A 17,862-nucleotide genomic window follows, 5' to 3' on the forward strand; every position below is an offset into this window, starting at 1 on the left:
TCCACACACTCTCTGGTTAACAATCAATTGTTCATTTTCAGCTTGAAAGCTTTTGATGAATGAATGACCGCCAGCAAAGACCAAGATTCTCACAGGAGGCTCTTACTCATCCAACAGGCCTGGCAACATCTCAGAAAGACATTCCTTCAGGCCCTATCCTAACTAGTCCCACATAATTAAGAGGCTGGCTTATCTGTATTGATGTTTCCTTTACACTCACACCTGAGATGAATAGCTTCTCTAAAATGACAGTATTCACTTAAAAGACTTGATTCTATCCTTTCATTGCATGGTTTTAGGTATGGCTAGCAAGGCTATTTTAAGGGAAGATTATGCCAATACTATATAACTAACTAAACCTTGTTAAGTGTCTATTGTAACAATTGCAGTGGCTACAAAATGCAGCAGGTTGTATTTTGCTGTGTTTAAAATGAGCGCAGAGTATTATGACAGTCCCCACTTCTTTTCCTTCCCGAGAAGAAGCCAACCCAACTCAAGAAGCTATACTTAGTCAACAGCCTTGTGTTCTTAGAGATCAATAAGTCACCCGACTTGCGGACTGCATTTAATGAGTTTTAGACTCCTCGTTGTGCCCAGATTAAACAGGCACTGACAAAGCCAAAATGTCTGGCCTTGTCAGTGTGCTTAGTATGTGTTTGTGTACTGTTCTGAAAATGCAGTGAAGTAAAGGGAATTTCGGTTGTTGCAATGAGTCCTATCGAAGTTTAAATTTGTGTGTAAAAATGTTTGTTATATTTAATAGATTGTCTGTAAACGTTGACATGGTAAAGAAAAAATTATCTGTTAAATAACATTTTAGTTTATATTTTTTTAATATGTTGCTGATAGCTTGTAAAGCACCAATGGGTAAATAAAAAGTAGATTTTAGAAGTGTGGAAAGTAGAAATGTGCCAGTAAGCTATTCTAAATATTTTTGTAAAAACACAATTGTGTTTTTAGGAAATGAAATTTTATCATGTGTAGGTGAGACTTATGAGGGAGAAAGAGAGATATGCAGAAAGTATATGAGTCAAAGAGAAAGCTAAATAGATGGAACAGGTAGAGCCCGAAATTATATACAGACATACACATAGATGAATCAGACCGAGACACACAGATAGGTATAGACATATGTAAATAGAGACAGATGGATAAAGGCAAATAGAAAAAAGATAGACAGAGAAGAGCCATAGACAGCTAGAGAGATTTTGAGGTAGGAGCAGATACAGTTGTAAAGTATAGCGATAGAAAGAGCTAAAGACATACAGGTAAAAAGATATAGGGGGTCATTCTAACCCTGGCGGTCGCTAAAATGACGGGAGCACCGCCAACAGGCTGGCGGTGCTCCAATGGGCATTCTGACCGCGGCGGTACAGCCGCGGTCAGAAACGGGAAACCGGCAGTGTCCCACCGGTTTCCCGCTGCCCTGGGGAATCCTCTATGGCGGCACTGCAGGCAGCGCCGCCATGGGGATTCCGACCCCCTTACCGCCAGCCTGGTTCTGGCGGTTTTGACCGCCAGAACCTGGCTGGCAGTAACGGGTATCGTGGGGCCCCTGGGGGCCTCTGCAGTGCCCATGCCCATGGCATGGGCACTGCAGGGGCCCCCTAACAGGGCCCCACTAAGATTTTCAGTGTCTGCATAGCAGACACTGAAAATCGCGACGGGTGCAACTGCACCCGTCGCACCCTTCCCACTCCGCCGCCTCCATTCGGAGCCGGCATCCTCGTGGGAAGGGGTTTCCCGCTGGGCGGGCGGGCGGCCTTCTGGCGGTCGCCCGCCCGCCCAGCGGGAAACTCAGAATAACCGCAGCAGTCTTATGACCGCGCAGCGGTATTCTGGCGGTTCCCGTTTGGCTGGCGGCGCCCGCCGCCAGCCAAACTTGGAATCACCCCCATAGAGCTAGTGATAGGCAGAGAGAGATAGAGACATAGAGATAGCAACGGACAAAGCCACTGATAAAGACAGGTAAAGAAAGACAGGGACAGATAGAGACAGACGGGTGGTGGAGGCAAACGTAATGGAGCAGATAGCTAGAGATACAGTTAGAAACATGTCCAGAGACGCATAGAGGTAGAGACATCTAGCTAAAGAATGACAGACAAAGACATATAGACCCTCATTACAACCCTTGCGGTCAGTGATAAAGTGGCAGCAATACTGCCAACTGGCCAGCGGTAACTACCACCAAATTATGACCATGGCGGTAAGAACTCAGATAGACAGCCACTTTACCACACCGACCGCCAGGGCGGAAACAACAGGCACCACGGTGGTAGCCGCCTACAGCCAGATGGAAGTCAATGTTCCGCCCACCATATTATGACCCTGGAAACCGCCACCTTTTCCGGGGCGGTACCAACAACATCAAAAGCCTGGCAGAAACAGACCTCAGAAGGGAAAGGAGCCACCTTTGGAGACACAGGAAACAACCACACCGCCATGGAGATCGAACTTCAAATACTCCCTATGATTTTCTACGTCCTGCTCCACCACAAACACCAACGACGGCGAAGACGACCATGGTGAGTAAGGCCGCCTAGCACACAGGGGACGGACGGAGGAAAAAGAGATTGACACCCCCACGCACCACACACACCCCCAGCACCATACACATATACGCAATAATAAAACACATTTACCCCGTACCCCTGAGGAATAATGCAAGGACTACAGGAATGTGCAAAAGTGAATGTAATAATAACAATACAGTAGAAATAGGAAAATTCAATCTAATGGTATATACATATGTACAGTTCAAGGGACACTGCCCAGTCCTGAGTGTGCGTGGCCCACAGTGTCACAGCCCAAAGTCCAAGGCCCCACTTGTCAACTGCAGCAACACGGAGAGAACACTGCAGGGGCATCATTTGGAAAATAGGCAGGTACCTCAGGGGAGCAGGGGATGGAGGGGCAACTCAGCCGCAGATGGAACAAGACCACTGGTTCTGGAAGGGCCAACATGCCCTGTGCTTGGTCCTGGGGAGTGCAAGGCCACAGTCTCTCATGTGGGTGACTTGCCCACTGTCTCTGGAGGGGCAACATCAATGTGCTTGGTCCTGGGGAGCGCAAGACCACAGTCTCTCAAGTGGGTGACTTGCCCACTGGCTCTGGAGGGTGCAACATGCCCTGTGCTTGGTCCTGGGGAGTGCAAGGCCACAGTCTCTCAAGTGGGTGACTTGCCCACTGACTCTGGAGGGGGCAACATGCCCTCTGTTTGGTCTTGGGGAGTGCAAGGCCACAGTCTCTCAAGTGGGTGACTAGCTCACTGGCTCTGGAGGGGACAACATGCCATGTGCTTGGTCCTGGGGAGTGCAAGGCCACAGTCTCTCAAGTGGGTGACTAGCTCACTGGCTCTGGAGGGGGCAACATGCCCTGTGCTTGGTCCTGGGGAGTGCAAGGCCACAGTCTCTCAAGTGGGTGACTTGCCCACTGGCTCTTGAGGGGGCAACATGCCCTGTGCTTGGTCCTGGGGAGTGCAAGGCCACAGTCTCTCAAGTGGGTGACTAGCTCACTGGCTCTGGAGGGGGCAACATGCCCTGTGCTTGGTCCTGGGGAGTGCAAGGCCACATTCTCTCAAGTGGGTGACTAGCTCACTGTTTCTTGAGGGGGCATTGTGCCCAGTGCTTGGTCCTGGGGAGTGCAAGGCCACAGTCTCCCAAGTGGGTGACTTGCCCACTGGCTCTGGAGGGGGCAACTTGCCCTCTGCATGGTCTTGGGGAGTGCAAGGCCACAGTCTCTCGAGTGGGTGACTAGCTCACTGGCTCTGGAGGGGGCAACATGCCCTGTGCTTGATTCTGGGGAGTGTAAGGCCACAGTCTCTCAAGTGGGTAACTTGCCCACTGGCTCTGGAGGGGGCAACATGCCCTGTGCTTGGTCCTGGGAAGTGCAAGTCCACAGACTCTGAAGTGGGTGACTTGCCCACCTGCACTGGAGGGGGCAACATGCCCTGTGCTTAGTCCTGGGGAGTGCAAGGCCACATTCTCTCAAGTGGGTGACTAGCTCACTGTTTCTTGAGGGGGCATTGTGCCCAGTGCTTGGTCCTGGGGAGTGCAAGGCCACAGTCTCCCAAGTGGGTGACTTGCCCACTGGCTCTGGAGGGGGCAACTTGCCCTCTGCATGGTCTTGGGGAGTGCAAGGCCACAGTCTCTCGAGTGGGTGACTAGCTCACTGGCTCTGGAGGGGGCAACATGCCCTGTGCTTGATTCTGGGGAGTGTAAGGCCACAGTCTCTCAAGTGGGTAACTTGCCCACTGGCTCTGGAGGGGGCAACATGCCCTGTGCTTGGTCCTGGGAAGTGCAAGTCCACAGACTCTGAAGTGGGTGACTTGCCCACCTGCACTGGAGGGGGCAACATGCCCTGTGCTTAGTCCTGGGGAGTGCAAGGCCACAGTCTCTCAAGTGGATGACTTGCCCACTGGGTTCTGGAGGGGGCATCGTGCTCTGTGCTTCTGATCCTGGGGAGGCTGGGGTTGGGTGAGTGGGTACAGGAAACTCGCTGAGGGGCTGCTAGGAGGGTGGTGCTGGTACCGGGGTGGCGGCTGTAACTATAGCTGGGGTGGGCACAGAAGTGTCCGTCACCACCAGAGAGCTTCCATTGGAGGAGATATCTGTGTCCGAAACTGTCCCCTCCAGTCTCTGCTGTGGTCCCACTGGTGCCCTCACCGTCGGTGGACTCTGCCTCCTGGGTCCTTTGGGATGCAGCTCCCTCTGTCGCCAGTGCCTCTGCTCCTCCGCCAGATGATGGTATTGCACATAAGGACAGGGTGACAAAACAAAAAGGGGGGGAAGACAAAGAATACACTTGGTCAATGGCTGCACCAACACCACTGTTGGCATACTCACCACAGTCACACACAGGAAACAGCCCTCCGCATTCAGCAATGAACTACCAGTAATAATGCTAGCCACTAAGGCAGGGGCACATACTGCCAAATGCAACACACCTGGGACCCACACAGGCCTGACCAGTTGTGGATGACTTCAAGCTAGGTAGCAGGATTATCACTTCAGAACCCTGCCCAACATGGGACCTACTCTGCAATGACAGGCCTGGCCTAGGGGCACCCACTGACACACATCCCCAACCCGGGCACCCCCCTACCATGTGTAAGTTGTGATGATGGGCACTGTACTCACCCCCTTGTGGCTGCTGTGATGCCCTCAAGCGCCCATCCAGCTCCGGATAGGTCATCGCCAGTATGCACGCCATCAGGGGGGTAAGGGTTCGCCAGGTACCCCTTCTTCTTTGGGAGGCCATCCCCAGCTGGGCCTCCGTGGTCTTCCATGCCCAGCGTCTCAGGTCCTCCCACCGTTTCTGACAGTAGGTGCTCCTCCTGCCGTAGACCCCCAGAGTCCGCACGTCCTTGGCGATGGCATGCCATATACCATTCTTTTGATGGGTGCTGATCTGCAGAGTAATACACACAGGAAATGGTATCAGTCAGACCGTCCTGCCTGTTACACTTATGGCCCAGCCATACCCCTTCACATCGGCATTTGCACACACAGGGCCCAGCACACAAGCTGCATGCTGCCCAGGGGACATCCACCCACACCCCCTATACAAGGCCTTCACACACACCATTCCATGCATCCATGCCACATAAATTGTGCTCACAGTGTACTCACCTGTTGGTCTGGAGACCCATACAGCAGCCTGTACTGGGGTAGGACCCCATCCACCAGTCGCTCCAACTCCGCCGAGGTGAAGGCTGGGGCCCTTTCCCCAGTCACACAAGCCATGGTAGGTTCCAGACACAGGTCACAGCAGCACATAGGTTCTCTCCTGTTGAAGGTCAGGTAGCAAGTGAGTGATCAGATAGAAAATGGCAGTCACGTCCGTGGCGGTGCATACCGTCACCACCGGCGTACATCACCATTGACCGCTGTATTCCATAGGGCCCAATAATAACCAATGAGGAGTTGCACGGCGGTTCCCGACCGCCTCCCGCAACGGCGCACAACTTCAGCAGAATTACCTCACTTCCACCTGTCCCTCCACGCAGGACAGGTGGACGCCATTTCGGGGGGGGCAGGCCCTGGATAATAACTGCGTCACAGTTAAAAATAGGACATACAGGACAAATACCACTTATACATTACAAATTAACATCATGCATTGTACTGTTGTGGCTACGATGTTCAGTTTGTGACCGGGTCCTCACTCTTTTGTCCCTTAGACTGCAACCGCTGTGGATGAAATAGGAGATGGAGACATACCCCCATGTACAGACCCCTGGTGGACTTGGCAACAATGGAGGACAGGCACATTCTCCTTACCTATAGACTTGACAGGGCCACAATCACGGAGCTGTGTGCCCAATTGGAGCCTGACCTGATATCTGCTATCCGTCACCCCACTGGGATCCCCCCTCTTGTGCAAGTCCTATCTGTGCTCTATTTCTTGGCAACTGGTTCTTTCCAAGTGACAGTGGGCTTGGCAGCAGGAATGTCACAGCCGATGTTCTCAATAGTTCTGACAAGAGTGTTGTCTGCCCTGATTAAACATGTGCAGCTACATTGTTTCCCCCCAGGTGGAGGATTTAACCACAGTGAAGGCTGACTTCTATGCAATGGGACATATCCCCAACATCAGTGGGGCAACTGATGGAACACATATTGCATTTGTTCCCCTCCCCCGGCAAAATGAGCATGTGTTCAGAAATCGAAAGAGTTTTCACTCCATGAATGTCCAGATGGTGTGCTTGGCGGACCAGTACATCTCCCTTGTCAATGCTAAGTATCCTGGGTCGGTCCATGATGCCTTTATCCTGAGGAATAGCAGTATCCCAAATGCGATGGCCCAACTACAGAGGCACAGGGTGTGGCTAATAGGTGAGCCCTGTTTCCCACCCAGTAGATGTTGGTGTATGTGTATGGTGTGGGCCAAATAGGATAGTGTGTGCCTAAATGTTGTCCCTCGATATTTGCAGTTAGTTATCAAAACCTCTTATGGCTACTGACCCCTGTGAGGAATCCCAGGACAAGGGCAAAGGGAACGTTACAATGAGGCATATGGATGAAGAGGAAGGATTATCAAACGTACCTTTGGCCTCCTGAAGACCAGGTTGAGGTGCCTCCATCTAACAGGTGGACCCATGTGCTACTCACCCAAGAAGGTCTGCCAGATTATCGTGGCATGCTGCATGCTGCACAACCTTGCCTTGAGACACTATGTGCCTTTTCTGCAGGAGGAGGAGGCTGGAGATGGCCGTGTGGCAGCAGTGGACACTGTGGACAGTGAGGATGAGGAGGCAGAGAATGAGGATGAGGACAACAGAACTGCAGTGATTCGACAATACTTCCAATGACACACAGGTAAGACAGTGTTACTCACAATTCATTGTCATTTTTTGGATTATCTTTGTCACTGGCATGCTGTTATTTCCCACATCTATGCCTACTCACTGTACCCCTTGGCAACTCATTCTGCAGATGTTGGTGCCCCACTATCGCTCCTGGTGTGATCACTGCAGCCAACTACAGGTCTTTCCTATGTGAAGATTACTGTACAGTTGAATTGCAATGTTTGAACCTGGTTAAACGAATACATACTTAAATAAGTTTGACATACTCCATACTTGTATTTATTCAAAGGGTATTTATTGAAGTGCTAAGAAGAAGAGGGGCAAGTGCTTTGGGATAGGGCGATGATGGAGTAAAGCCCAGGGTATTGTTCCAGTCTATTTGGTGCACAGGTGCATTGTCCAAGGGGACATAGGAAAGGGAGCAATGGCAGTTCAAGGTGGACAAGGTGACAGAGTGGGACACAAGGGTGACAATCAGGAGAGTCTCATTTCCTGGTGGGGGCCTTGGCAATAGTCTCTAGCTTCTGCCTGGAGCGCAGGGAACGTTTGTGGGGTGGTTCTCCTTCTGCAGGGGAGGGGTGCTGGTGGCCTGTTGGTCCTGTGGCGGGACCTCCTGTCCACTAGTGGCAGTGGAGGTAGAAGGCAGTTCAGATGTCTGGCTAGTGGCAGGGGCCCGCTGTTGTAAGACTGCCTCCCTCATAATGTTGGCCATGTCTGCCAGCACCCCTGCTATGGAGACCAGGGTGGTGTTGATGGCCTGCAAGTCCTCCCTGATCCCCTGGTACTGCCCCTCCTGCAGCCACCTGTTCTCCTGCACGTTGTCCAGGATCTGGCCAAGCGTATCCTGGAAATGTTGGTAGGCTCCCAGGATCTCAGTGAGTGCCTCCTAGAGAGTCAGTTCCCTGGGCCTGTCCTCCCCCTGGTGCACAGCAGTCCTCCCAGTTTCCCTGTTGTCCTGTGCCTCTGTCCCCTGAACCGGGTGCCCACTTCCACTGATCCCAGGTCCCTGATTGTCTAAGGTATGAGGTGTGGCCTGGGGTCCCTGTAGTGGTGGACACACTGCTGATTAACGTGACCTGGGGACAGAGGTATGGGTACGCTTGGTGGGGGCTGTGGTGGTGTTTCCAGATGGGGAAGCTCTGTGGTGGTGTGTGACTGGGCCTGCGTAACCGGCTGTCCAGAGGTCCCTGATGGGCCAGGTTGGTCATCCAGGCGACCAGATTTGCTGTCATCACTGTGGGTCTCTTCAGTTGGGGGACTCGATAGTTCTGGCATCTCTTCTCCGCTGACATTAGCTGGGGTACTTGTGGGGATGTAAATGCAGTGTTATTGTTTGTGTGTGTGACATATTGTGCATCGGTGGGTTGCCCTCTTTGGTTGTATTTGCCCTGGCAGCTTTCACTTGTGTACGTTGGTGTATGGTAGAATGAATAGTTCTCTGTAGTGTGCATGCTTCAGTGATAGATGTCCATGCATTGGTGTGGCATGCAGGGCTTGACATTGGGATGAGTGAAATGTGATGGTGGGGTGTGTGGGAGGTGGTGGAGTGATGGGAGTGAGGGTGGGGGAATGTGATGGCATGCAGGTAGGGGGGTGATAATAGTAGATAGTTGACTTACCAGAGTCCAGTCCTCCTGCTAATCCGGCCAGGCCCTCAGGATGCATGAGTGCCAAGACTTGCTCCTCCCATGTTGTTAGTTGTGGGGAAGGAGTTGGGGGTCTACCGCCAGTCCTCTGTACAGCGAGTTGGTGTCTTGCTGCAATGGAACGTACCTTCCCCCGTAGGTCGTTCCATCTCTTCCTGATGTCATCCCTGGTTCTTGGGTGCTGTCCCAAGGCGTTGACCCTGTCCACGATCCTTCGCCATAGCTCCATCTTCCTAGCAATGGATATCTGCTGCACCTGTGCCCCAAATAACTGTGGCTCTACCCTGATGATTTCCTCCACCATGACCCTTAGCTCCTCCTCTGAGAATCTGGGGTGTCTTTGTGGTGCCATGGGTGTTATGTGAGTGGTGTAGGTGAGGGTGTGTAGGGTGATGTTTTGAGGTGTGTGATGTGGGGTGCGTGGGTGGTGTATAGGTGTAGGTGGTGTGTGGCTCTGGTTTAGTCTTTAGTCGTGGTGCCTGTCTTGTGCTAATGGTTTGTATTCGTAAGGGGTTGTGGGTAATCTGGGTGTGTGTTTTATAGTGATGTGGGTGTGGTGTGTGTATGAGTGTCAGGTGTGTGTTAACTTGACCAATGTGGTGTTGTTTTGTGTGTGTGTGTCGTATTTTGAGCGTGGTGGTATGCACCGCCAATGGTTTACCGCCATTGAATGAATGTCCGCCGTGGTGATTCGTGGGTCACAATGTGATGGGCTTAGTTCTGTTGGCGTAACTGTTTGGGTTTTGATACCGCCAGTTTATCACTGACCTTTGGTGTGGCGGACTTGTGTCTGTGGCTGTGTAATGACGGATTGGTGTGTGTGTCATAATATGGTGAACGGATATCCGCCGTGGTGGCGGTATGTTGGTGGCAGTCAGCATGGCGGTAAGTGGGATTTACCGCCAGTGTCATAATGAGGGCCAAAGTGACAGGCAGAGAAAGATAGATAGAGGTGCATTGAGACCATAGAGACATATATATACAAGTAGAAATAGGTAGAGATAGAAACAGAGACATGTTTATAGATAGAGACAGAGACAGATAAATAGTGGCAGATAGATACAGATACAGCTGGAGATTTATAGGGACACCCAGGGAATGTAGATAAAGGACAGAAAGAATGAGAAAAATAGATAAAGACATATAGAAAGAGACGGACTAAGAAGATAGAAAAGGGTAGAAACAGATAGCGATAGAAACAGATGGAAAGACAAATAGAGATAAATAGTAAACTTGTTAACTTGTAAAGTTGTAAACGTTATTGTTTAGCTAATTAAAACCATTACAATGGATAAAATCAGCAATAGAAACACAGTTATCTAATACTAAAAGCTTCTGTATAAAAACAAGTGCAATTAGGACATTTTGTAAACAATCAGTCGATAAAATACAGGATATTACTGCAAATGTCTGACAAGAAAATCTTGTTGACTTGCCGGGTAAATGCATCTATAGGCCAGCAGGTTAAAAAGATTTGTGCAAAAAGCGTGTAAAGTTAGAGTTGTCTGTACAGTCAGTGCTTTCCGAGTGTCTCCAGCCTCGGCTCAGGCAATGCTCTGTCCTCTACCTGGTTTGTGCAGTGTTGACCCTCCGTACTGTCTGCCATGATGGTCAAGGACAGGAGTTGCCTGAGGAAGTTGACACTTTTTGTGCATCTTACCAAAGCCCATGTGGCCAAGTGTGGGAACCAAACATTGGAAAAATTACAGGCATGATCCCGTCCCCAGGGCCAAGGCTATTGGTTTAATTAGTTTTCTCCTGTGGTGTTCTGAGGTGGGACAGCAGCACAAGAGGTGTATCCACGATTCATTCTGAACAGAGCAAAACTTTCAAAGTCTTCTGACCCAGGAAGAGTTAAAATCTTTGATTGGCAGAGCTAGCAGTTGCATATAAAAAATCTGCTGACGGTTTTATGCATTTATGGCTTCCAGTAAGTATGGCTGTGAAGTCCCAACAAGGTAGGAGGCATTTTGGGCTTGTGCCACTCGCAGGTTATTTAGGGTCGATAAATCTTAGTCTCTCAAGATTAGCTTTAGTTGTCCAGTAATCATTTTTTCCAAGTGGTTATGAGAAGCTTCCTACCAAGTGTGAAAAGTCTTTCAGCTCAAAAATCTTCAATACTTTATTTACTCGTGGGCGCCAATGGTTGTCTTGGGTTTCAAAGATACATTTTAAGTTTTAAGTGGCTTTTTAATAAATGTATGTCTGCCATCTTAACACTGATGTAATACTTCAGCATGACCGTTTGGCAGTCGAGAGTCTGAGGTGCCAAGCCTAGCTGCAGTCTTAGAGCCTGATTACAACCTTGGCAGACTGGAAACTCCATCACAAACATGACAGATATCCTGCCCGCCTTTTTACAAGTTTCATAGAATATAATGGAACTTGTAATACGGCGGCCGGGATATCCGTCACGTTTGTGACGGAGTATACCATCCACCAAGGTCGTAATCAGGCACTTAGGGGGTCATTCCGAGTTTGGCGGGCAGCGGTTGCCGCCCGCCAAGCGGGAACCGCCAATTGGCCGCTCCGCGGTCAGAAGACCGCGGGCCATTCTGACTTTTCCGCTGGGCCGGCGGGCGCCCGCCGGCCCAGCGGGAAAGGGCCTGCAACACTGAAGCCGGCTCCGAATGGAGCCGGCGGTGTTGCAGGTGTGCGACGGGTGCAGTTGCACCTGTCGCGCTTTTCACTGTCTGCTAAGCAGACAGTGAAAAGCATACTGGGGCCCTGTTAGGGGGCCCCTGCACTGCCCATGCCAGTGGCATGGGCAGTGCAGGGGCCCCCAGGGGCCCCAGGACACCCGTTCCCGCCATCCTGTTTCTGGCGGTGAAAACCACCAGAATCAGGCTGGCGGGAAGGGGGTCGGAATGCGCCGCCATGGAGGATTCGCCCAGCCGGGGCTAATCCGGCGGGAAACCGCCGGACCCGGTTTTCCGACCGCGGTCGGAATGGGCAATGAAGCACCGCCAGTCTGTTGGCGGTGCTTCAGTCGTTTGTGGCCCTGGCGGTCGGAGACCGCCAGGCTCAGAATGACCCCCTTAGTCTGGAATGGTGGGCAAAGGACAATTGTTGAAAAATATTCTTGTAAACCCTACAGGGGCATCTAGGGTTCCTGGTATGCAAAGTGGCCATATTGAACGGCAGGGAGAAAAGTCAATTTCATTACCCTTAGTATTGGAGCAGCCAATGCAATCCTTAGTTGTCGATACAGTTGGCCAATCCCATATGTGACTGCAGTGCCTTTGTTTTTGATTCCGCTTATCTGTGCCCCTACGGTGCTATTTCCGCTTTACCACATGGCAAGATAGATGTACTTCCTAGCTGTGCTGATGCACTGGTTGCCAAGACACCAGGAGATGATCGTTTTCTTTTCACTCCTTCTGAATATTAGGAACTTTGTTTCTTGGTTATTCACTTGGAGCTGGTTGGCAGTGTTAAATGCATTCAGTGCATTCAGTGTCCACAGTAAACCGGCTCTTGTACGATCCATGAACGTCAGTGTATTGAACTATTTGAAGCTTGGTAGAGCCCATCTTCGGCAGGGCCAGACCGATGGACTCCAGGATTTTCTATAAGTCGGCCATATAAAGGTTGAACAGTAGGGGGGCCAGCGCACACCCCTGCTTTAAGCGTACATTAGTTTTAATTTTTCTTGTTGTCACTTGGACCCATGTTTCTGAATACAGTGAAATTATGACACAGGAGCTTTGCGGGTATCCCCATGCATCAGGTTTCCTCCATTGGATTGCCCTGTCTACCCTTTTGAATGCTATATTGTAGTCCACAAAGCAGCAGAATAGCGTGAGACTATTATGTTTGGTGGCTTGGTGCCTCAAGAACAATAGTGATAAGATGTTATCTGCTGTGGCTGCCACGGCTCTGAAGCTGGATTGGAAGAATGGTAGGATCTGTTGTTCGTGACCTCATGCCTCCAATTGCTCCAGCAAGATGCAAGCATATATTTTTGCCCCAACATCTAAACGTGCTATTAGACGGCACCATCTCCATTTCAAACGTGATATTATAAAGTGGGGTCAACGTCCTTGCCCAGTCTGCAGGGGTGAACTTAAACGGGGATACTGGCAGTCCATTAGGACTGGGAATCCCAACCTTCCTTATGAGTTTGATGTTTTTTTTACCTTCCTGGAGCTTTTATTTTCAGGACCAATGTGTACTGGTTTGTCAGGCAGCTCAAACCCAGAGATTGCGCTGTTCTTTGACTGTCATACAAATTCTCCAATAGGCACCCCATTGAGGGGAGTATGGTTGGCCGTCATCTCACTCCACTGACTGGTCATCACCAGTGATGACAGGTTGTTGATGTATAGACTTGTAACATGGCTGTCCCAAGCTGCCACTAGGATGTCATTCTCCCTTGATTCACTGTGGCTCTTTAGCTTGTTAACGTTCTCCAGGAAGTGCGCTTGGTTAGGATCTTTCAGAAATTGAAATAGGATTTCCCATTCCTTTTGGTCCTTTGCCACTTTATGCTCCTAAGTTATTTCCTTGAGAGCAGATCTCTGCTGCAGTATTGGTTGCAAGTTTTTGTTTATTCTCTCGTTTTGCTCTGCTCTGCAAATGGCTCTTCTTGCTCTGATGGTGGTTGTGTCACGTTGTAGTGTTGGCCTTCTGGGCACTGCAGGTTTTTCCGGGTCGGGCCTGGAAGCATCTCCTTTTAAGAGGGATGTGAGGTCCTCAACAATTTTCACCCACCACTTGAGGTTCAGGTCCTGCACCATTGAGTTTATTACAAGGGCCTGAGTGATTAGCCAGGTTGCTACACGTGCTGAATACTCTGGCCTTTATTTCATTCTTGTGACTAAGGGGGTCGGCCAGGGTCGGCGGGAGCACCGCCGACAGGCCGGCGGTGCCCCGCAAGGCATTCTGACCGCGGCGGTTCGGCCGCGGTCAGAAGAGGCAAACCGGCGGTCTCCCGCCGGTTTACCGCTGCCCTTAGAATCCCCCATGGCGGCGCAGCTTGCTGCGCCGCCATGGGGGATTCTGACACCCCCTACTGCCATCCTGTTCCTGGCGGTTCGCCCGCCAGGAACAGGATGGCGGTAGGGGGTGCCGCGGGCCCCTGGGGGCCCCTGCCGTGCCCATGCCAATGGCATGGGCACGGCAGGGGCCCCCGTAAGAGGGCCCCGAAAAGTATTTCAGTGTCTGCTAAGCAGACACTGAAATACGCGACGGGTGCAACTGCACCCGTCTCACCCCTGCAACTACGCCGGCTCAATTCTGAGCCGGCGTCCTCGTTGCAGAGGCATTTCCTCTGGGCCGGCGGGCGCTCTTTTGGAGAGCGCCCGCCGGCCCAGAGGAAATGTCTGAATGGCCGCCGCGGTCTTTTGACCGCGGTGCGGTCATTCAGCGGCGGTACCCTGGCGGACGGCCTCCGCCGTCCGCCAGGGTCAGAATGAGGCCCTAAGTGTACATTCTCTGCACCTGTTGAAGTACCCACTGGTGTATTGTTCACAGGGGGTTGTACTTGAAGATACACACTATATTTTAAGGGATTGTGGTCATTTTCTGGCTTCTCTGTGATTTGGAAGTGCACCAGCCACCTCGGCCAGGCACTCAGAAAGAAAGACATAGGGCCTGATTACAGCTTTGGAGGAGGGTGTTAATCCGTCCCAAATGTGACGGATATCCTGCCCACCGTATTACGAGTTCCATAGGATATAATGGACTCGTAATAATACGGAAGGTGGTATATCCGTCACATTTGGGACGGATTAACACCGTCCTCCAAAGTTGTAATCAGGCCCATAGTCTATGGTTGAGCCACCTTTGAAAGTGGGATGAAATAACAATCCTTCTCTTTTGCCAGCATCTCCCGTTGTGCTGATACCAAGTTTTAAGATGTCAGGAAGTCCTGAATGAATTGTCACCCTCTTTTCTAGTCCACCTAGGCCGCTGATGTTAAAGTCACCCAACATTATGATTTCATAGCGGGATGATTGAGAATGAATGATCCTAGCATGTCCAGAAAGCTCTGGATCAAAGCCTACTTTGATTTTTTGGGGGTGTTTATGCAGTAGTTGATCAGTATCAGATCCATGTTTCTACGATTAAGTTTCAGGCCTCTAGAAGAAACTGCTTGGGCCATGCTGCTATCAATAGGAAGTTTGGAGGCCTCTATGTCAGCTGAATGCTTGATAAAGATTGATAGGACCCCGGACAGAAGGACGAAAATGCTTGAATGTATTGCTGGTGTGAAAATCTTGTTGAAACTTGACAACAGCAAGGGAGCAAGCTCCCAGATTTCTTTGAATCAAAGACTCATTTGTGTCTATTAGGCCAGGGCTTCCCCACACGTTCTAATATGCGTCAGACCTGCCATGTTCCACAAGAGTATTGATTATGATTTGGTTGGTCTCAAGAACTGGTTAGCGGGTCCTCCCATGAAGCTAGGACCTGTACCTCATGTAGAGAAAAATAGAGGCCTATAGAGACAGACAGACTGACAAGAGTAAACCTAAATAGTGATGGTTAAAGATGAAGACAGATAGAGCTAGAGACAGGTAGCGCTAGAGATAGAAACAGAGACAAATAGATAGAAACACATATGTAAAAGCACATATAGCTAGTCACAGACAGACAGCAACAGCTAGATAGGGAAAGATAGACAAATACGTATCAACAGATACAGGCATATAGTGACCGAGACAGATAACAGATAGATAGACATAGAGATATGTATAGATAGGAATAGAGAAAGATTTGTAGAAACGTACATAGAGACAAATAGAGCTAGGCAGATAGTGATAGATATACAAAAACAAATAGATATTAACCTTTTTGATGCGGGCGTCGGCCACTGGCCGACGCCCACACACCCTCCCTGGTGCGGGTCACGACCAGTGGCCGACACCAGGAAGAGTATTAATAAATTCTCGGGTTTTGACCTTCCCCCGGGAGACACGGAAGCTTCCGTGTCTCCCCCCCACCCGCCCCTCACGGCGCGCTGACGTTTCAAAGGTGTTTTCCCCATCAAAGCTTTGCGGCCGCTTCCTGCTTTGATGGGGAAAACGGCCTTTCCCACGTTCGGGGGCCAGGAAACACTTTCAGGTTTCCTGGCCCCCCGATCGCAGCACAGCTGCGATCGGGGGGCCAGGAAACACTTTCAAAAGGCCTCGTAAGAAAGGGGAGAGTCTCCCCTTTCTTACAAGGCCTTCTGAAAGTGTTTCCTGGCCCCCGATCGCAGCACAGCTGCGATCGGGGGCCAGGAAACACCACTAGACGCCAGGGATTTCACTTTAGGGGGGCGGCCCCCTCGGAAAACGGGCCGCCCCCCCCAGGCATATTTTTTATTTTAAAAAAAGGTAGGTGCCCCCTGGGGGGGGGGGGTGATCGCGCCCCCTCCCCCCCCCCCCCCCAGGTTTTTTTTTTTTTTTAAATCCCAAAAAAATGACAGGGGGTCGCCCATGGGCAGGGTGACCCCCTGTGGGGACAATACCTTTTTTTTTAGATGTTGTAGGGTTTCCCTGGGGGCAATTTTGGCCCCCAAGGAAACCATACAACAACTAAAAAAAATAGATGTATATATAGATCTATATATATATATCTATGTAGATAGATATATCTATGTACATTGATATATATCTATAGATATATCTATGTAGATCTATATATATCAATCAAAGATTTATAAAGCGTGCTACTCACCCGTGAGGGTCTCAAGGCACTGGAGGGGGGGACGGAAAGGGGCTGGGAGGTTCACTGTTCGAAAAGCCAGGTTTTGAGGCCCTTCCTGAAAAGAAGTAGGTTTTGGGTCTTGTGAAGGTGGGTTGTGAGGGCGTTCCAGGTTTTGGGTGCAAGGTAGGAGAAGGATCTGCCCCCGGTGGTGGTGTGTTTGATGCGGGGGACAGAGGCGAGAGAGAGGTCAGCTGAGCGGACGTTTCGTGTGGGGGTGTGGAAGGTGACTCTCGTTGAGGTAGGCAGGGCCTGTGTTGTGGAGTGATTTGTGTGAGAGGATGAGGATCTTGAAGGTGATCCTTTTGTCAGTGGGGAGCCAGTGGAGGGATTTGAGGTGTGGAGAGATGTGTTCGTGTCGGGGGAGGTCGAGGATGAGTCGTGCTGCTGAGTTCTGGACGCATGTAGTTTGCGCTTGAGTTTTAGAGTGGTGCCGGTGTAGAGGGCATTTCCGTAATCAAGCCTGCTGCTGATGAGTGCGTGAGTGACAGTTTTTCTGGTCTCTGTGGGGATCCATTTGAATGTTTTTCAGTATACGGAGTGTGTTGAAGCATGAGGAGGTGAGAGCGTTGATTTGTTGGGTCATCGAGAGGGAGGAGTCTAGGATGATGCTGAGGTTGCGTGCGTGGTTGGCGGGGGTGGGTGCAGGGCCTAGCGTGGTGGGCCACCATGAGGGGTCCCAGGTGTTTTTGTGTGGGCCAAAGAGGATTATTTCGGTTTTGCTTGAGTTGAGTTTCAGGTGGTTGGCTGTCATATATATATCACTTTTGTCAATATGTGTGTGGTTTCCCTGGGGGGAAAAGGGTCAGACTTGTCTAGTGGCAGTTTTAGTGCCATAAAGAAGCGCAGAAGGTTTATATGCCTACTGCAAAGAGCAATTCTGTATTTTATGTAAATAGCTGAGTACATTAGTAAAGTCAGCCATTACCTGCGCTATAATACCAATGAAATGTATGTGCGGGGTGGAGGGCGGCTATGGAGAGATGAAGGGCACTTTTGCTGGATGGTAATGAGGGAATCCGAGGAGGAGGGAGTGGGAGCACCAATAATGATTGTTGTACTGGGCGCAGGAGGTGCTAAAGACTGTGACGAATGGTATGTGACAAGGTGTTTTTCGAGTGTCTTGAAAGTACGTGCTGATTGAGGGAAGAAGCGCAGGTAAGGTGGCCTCTACTGTTGCACGTATCTCACACACACCATCGATTTTGTGACTGT

The sequence above is a fragment of the Pleurodeles waltl genome, chromosome 1_1, assembly GCF_031143425.1.
Source record: "Pleurodeles waltl isolate 20211129_DDA chromosome 1_1, aPleWal1.hap1.20221129, whole genome shotgun sequence".
NCBI lineage: Eukaryota > Metazoa > Chordata > Amphibia > Caudata > Salamandridae > Pleurodeles > Pleurodeles waltl.